Here is a 6,000-nt window from a genome sequence, read left to right on the forward strand (position 1 = left end):
GATCTAGGTGATTCTCATGGGGATAAAGCACCGGGACTTTCTAGGAGGCCACCCATCCCAGTACTACTCCAACCTGAGCGTGCTTAACTACAGAGTTTCCTGCATGGTTAAACCTAAAGTTTGCAACCCCATTTGCAAAACCTTCACAATGTGTTGTGCCTTATCAAACATTCATTAGAAAGCCCCTTAAGCTCATCAATTGATAAGTAGGAGATAATTTCCACAACAAGTCAAATTATGATATTGCTATTAGGATTTAACTGTGTGATTTTGAGTAAAACTCTATAAGGTCCTTGGAGGTGTTCCTTTTGAAGATGTAGCCATACCTTCTCACCAATATAGAAATGATGGGGAGTTCTATGTTGATCATGTCTTTCCTTATACTTCTTGTTGCTCTGTTCTAAAATATCATGAACTTGTTGTTGTAATTGTTTAATCTTTTCAATAAATTTATCTTCTTTATCTACCTCCTTTTTAGTATTAAGTGGCTAACTAGATTGCAAGATGGGTAGTGCTACATCTATAGGTGCCAATGGTTGATACCCAAGACAAATTTCAAATGGACTATGTCCTATAGTAGTGTGGAGTGCATGGTTGTAGCTATGTTGCACATACGGAAAGCTCTCATCCCATGTACGCGGGTGTTTGGAGTAGTACATTTGAAGGATATGGATAATCATTCTATTGAATACCTCTATTTGGCCATTTTTTTGAGGATGGAATGTTGTAGACTTTGTTAACTTAGAGTCCATTCTAGCCCATAGTGAAGACCAAAAATTGCTAAGGAACTTGGTATCCCTATTTGAAATAATGTTTTTTGGCAACCCAAAGGGAACCCAAACATGTTCAAAAAATAGCTTAGCAATCTCCTCTAGTAAAATCATTTTTTTACAAGCCACCATGATAGCAATTTTAGAAAATCTATCTACTACCACATTTATGCAATGCCATGGTTTATTAGGGATAGGTAATGTTAGATAGAGACCCAATTTATAGTTTGAAGGCTTTGCAATTGCACATGCAACACAAGATTTTATATATAAAATGATATCATGTTTCATTTTTGGCCAATAGAAATATTTTTGGAGAATTACAGTAGTCTTACTAATACCAAAATATCTTGCCACCTGGCTATAGTGTGCTTCCCATATTGGTATCTTTCTTTCTTCACTGGGGACACATTTGTGACCAATATGAAAAAGTAACCCATCCTATATATAAGAGTCAGGAATATTCTTCCCTTCTAAGAAGGCATTGTAAATGTTACAAAAATCAAGATCCTTACCATATAGTTGAGTCCAAGTTTCTATTTGATGGCCACAAGAATCCAACACCATTGTCAAACCTATGATTGGAGGCCTACTCAAATAGTTTGTTACTTTAGTAGTGCTGCCCTTTTTATGATGAATCTTGAGGTGAATTTTTTGGAAATAAGCTGACCACCACTGATGTCTATCATTCTACAACTTCCCTTGTGTTTGCAAGAATTGCAGAGGTTTATGATCTATATGTATCATAGTTTACTTTCCTAAAATATAATGCTTCCATTGTTTACAAGCTTGAACAATGACGTAGAACTCCTTGTCATAGGTAGGGTACCTTCAAACTATTTTAGAATATGCCTCACTATGATATGCAATGGGATGCCCATGTTGAATGAGTACAATGCCTAGAGTGTAATCTAATGCATCTGTTTCTATTTCAGATGACTATTGCAAATCTTGAAGGATGATTACTAGAGCTGAACATTATTTGAGTTTTAATTCCTCAAATGTTTTTTGTTTGTCCTCTATCCACCAAATTTTTTCTTGTGTTCCACCTTTGAGTGATTAACTAAGAGGCCATAATAAATGTGAAAAACCAAATACGAATCTGCGATAGAAGTTGGCTAGACTCAAGAAACTATAAAGTTTTGTGAAATTTTTAGGAGGTGGCCAATCTTTGATTATTTGTATCTTTGTAGGGTCCACATGAACACCCTAAAAAATGAATGGTGTACCCTAAGTACTGGATGCTTTGCATACCAAAATATCACTTCTCTATGTTGGCATAGAGTTTATGTTTCTACAAACTCAAGAGTACTTGTTCAACATGTTACAAGTGTTTAGACCAAGTTTTACTAAATATGAGGATATCATCCAAAAAAACAACTAAAAAAGAATCAATGAAGGTTCTAAGAACATCATTCATCAAACTCATAAATGTGGCCGGAGCATTTGTCAGGCAAAAAGGCATAACCAACCATTCAAACAAACCTTCCTTGGACTTGAATGTAGTCTTCCATAAATTTGTTGGATCAATTGGTACTTGGTGATATCCATATTTCAAGTCAATTTTTGTAAAGAACTTAGCCTCCTTAAGTTGATCCAAAAGGTCATCAATTTGAGGAATTGGATATCTATTTTCACAGTAATTTTGTTAAGTTCCCTGTAATCAATACAAAGTCTCCATGTCCCATCTTTCTTTCTTGCCAAAACAATAGGGGTACCACAAGGTGAAGCACTTTGCTTGATATGTCCCTTTTTAATCAATTCCTAAATCTATCTCTTAATTTCATCATTTTCCAAAATTGATCTCCTATATATTGGTTCATGTTGCCATGGTGTTCGTAGAACTAGATCCATAGAATGCTTGACTTGGCAGTGTGTTGGGACCCTTGCTAGTGATTTAAACACACTATGGTATTCTTCTAAGATTTTATCCACCTCATTTTTTTGGTCTATTGAGGTGGCTACCTTAGTATGTGTGTTAATGAAAACTAACTTTATTTTCTTAGAATGAATCATGAGGAGTACAAAAGTTCTAGTTTGAGAAATTAAACATTGTTTAGCACTAATTATAGAAGTAGCTTGAGTTGGGCATACCTCTGGTATTCAATATCTCTTTTCACCAAGCTTGATTGTGACACTGCATGGCTTGGATTCATACACCCCATGCCTTCAATACATGTATGGATGTCCCAACAAAACATTGCATACATCTAAAGGTGCTACATCACAGATTACTTCATCTTTGAATGGTTTGATTGAGTATGATGGCCGACACTGCTGATTTATCTGAATGTATTTTCCTTCATTAACCCATCCCATAGAATATGGTTGTGAGTGTCTTGTCATTTTAAAACTTAATCTCTTGGATGTCTCAATATAAATTAAGTTCTTTTGGATACCAATATCAACAATAAAATGTAGAGGCTTTCCATCAACCCACATCTGTGATTGGAACAATCTCTCTTCATCTTTTCGTGGAACTACTTTTGCTGTTGCAACTATGACATATGTGTCTGCTTCTATTACTGAATCATTTTTAGGAGTTTCTATTGGTGTGGATTTAGGCTAAAATTCCTCTCCTCATGTTTCTATCATCAAGTTCTTAATTCTTTGACAATCATTTGTGTTATGAGTTGGACTCTTATGTATCTCACACCACATGCCTGTATCTATTTGTGTCTTTTTGGCAACCCACCAGGTATTCTTGGGTGGATCTAAGGGAGGGTTCTTCCCCATTGGTTTTCCTCTAAATTTATTATTTCCTTCACCCCTTGGCTTATTATTTGAAAAGTAATCCCTTTTTCCTTTATATTTTAACTCAATTTTTGTAGCATATTTGTAAGTAGTTGCCAATGTTTCAATATTCAAGAATTCCATTTCATTTTGAATGTATCTATGAAGCCCACTATGATTTTTTAGAATTTGATGCTTCTCTGAATCTTCTATTCCAAGTTTTGTAGAGAGTGCATGGAATGTATTGGTGTAATCTTGCACAGATTGGTCCCTCTTTTGTCAAAGCAACTGTCATTCTATATATTTATGTTCATATACATCTTCACGCAAGTATGCGTCTTTTATGTATTCCAAAAATTCTCCCCAAGTGGGTTTGTTATTAGAGAGTATTTCCAACTTTTCTCCTGCTTTCTTTATTCAATACTCTAGTTTCTCATGCTAGTTTGAAATGGATTTCAGATTTCAAGAGGGAAAATGTTATTTTTTCTGCATTAGAAAAATTGTTTACAAAGAAGTGTTGTTCTAACTAGGATAACCAATTATCAACAACATCAGCATCAACTTTTCTTTCAAAATTTGTGATATCAAATTCACCTATACTTTAGAAGGGGTGTTTCCATGGAATGGTGCTACTAAATTTGGCACTTGTTCGGTCTCCAATTTTTTTGAAAACTTACTCATCATATCTTCTCCATGCTTGGCCAAAGCCTCTTCCACCATTTTCTTCATAGAGTCTATCAAATTATCTGACATCTTTGGTTTTGTGTGCCGCAAAGAAAGGTATTTTGTCAAATTTCTTGTAGCAAATCCTAGTCTTCAATAGGAAGTTCTTGTGTGTGTGTTGGCATACAAGAGTATTCCCACTCTGATACCATTGATTTGGATTGAAGAAGTGGGCTGCAAACATGATATTTCATGAATCAATTACCTGTGATACCAATGTTCAAGTTCTGGAGAATCTTGCAAAACTTGAAAGAGTTGTATGCAAACCAAAAGTCATCTTATTCATTAAAAATGAGAGAATATATACAATAATGGAATATCAATAGCCACCATAGCCATGAATTCAAAATGTTTATGTGGCTAAAATAAAAAAACAACAAAATTAAACTAAACAATTCAAAACTGGGCATCTAATTACCCCAAATTTTTAGGGCCATAACTTTTTACCTAGAGCTCAGATTTTGAAACCACTTATGCCGTTGGAAAGAAGAAATAAAAATATAGTTTCAATCCCTAAAACAACAAGCCTATGACTGCCCAATTTTAGGGACCAATTACAATTTCGGCTTGAAATTTTGAATAGAAGACCTCTGAAAAGGCCAAACAAAAAGATATAGAAAAACTTTTTAAACAATATGAAAAAGTACTTTCAAATTTTTTATCTTCTATATAATCTGGATCAAAATGATGCACTATGGGTTGAAGAACATTGTATACAAGTGAATATGGAAGAGAAAAATATTTATAAGGCTACAAGCATCATAAGGAAATGTATATACTCATCTATCATAGTTAGGTGATCAGTTTGCTTCAAAGGATCTTCTTCAATGATTAAAGTTGCATATCAAAGATTAATCCACTAATTCATCCTAATAGGTGCATTAGTCCCAAATCCTTTAACATGGTGGATGTAATAGTCCTTTTATGAAACTCCTAACAGAGTACATACATTTTGTATTGTATAAATGCTTTCACAAGGTGGACTTAGAAGTCCTAATTACTCTTAACTGAGTAGATCACCAAAAGTGATCAATTGTAAGCCTTAACAAACAAATTTTATTATTGCAATAGTGAAGCATTGTGGGTGTTGTCCCCACCCCAGTTTTACCTTCTATTTGTAGGGTTTCTAGGTTACCAAATATTCTATTATGGTGTTGTTACTTTATTTCTTTATGTTCCATGCATACAAGTAAATTAGATAACATAAAAAAGTGGATTAAGTGAATGGAGTTTTAAGTGGTTCCTAATTCACCCCCCTCTCATTCACCTAGCTTGTATTACATTTCTAAAAGTTGGTATCAAAGCAAGGTTCTCTTATTAGAAGTTTAGCAGCTTGAGAGAAAAGATCAGAGACAATGGAAGTATACAAGCTAGAGAAAGCCATTGAAAATGAAAAGTTGGATCTAAATGTGGCCATGGAACAAATATAGAAACTGAAGAAACAACTCTCTCAATCATTGAAAATAAGAAAAGAATTAGCAACACAGATGGATGAAAATCTATATATGGAAGAAGAAGTGAAGATATTTGAAGAGAAAGAAGTTTAGATGAAGTAGATGTATCTATAGAAGATCTACTTGGAAGGAACCCTATTCTACAATAAGAAGTAAGAAAATTGAAAAGAGAATAGGAGATTCATTTAGTTAGGATATGTGAAGTCATTGAACAAAAGAACCAAGCTGAAAATGAGAAAAATATGGAAGAAGAAAATATAACATTACTCAACACCATATTATGAGACAAGGACAATGAAATCCACCATCTCTCACTACAT

Source organism: Cupressus sempervirens, chromosome 10, assembly GCF_028749045.1.
Source record: "Cupressus sempervirens isolate cs-2001-9-10 chromosome 10, ASM2874904v1, whole genome shotgun sequence".
In the NCBI taxonomy this organism is placed as follows: domain Eukaryota; kingdom Viridiplantae; phylum Streptophyta; class Pinopsida; order Cupressales; family Cupressaceae; genus Cupressus; species Cupressus sempervirens.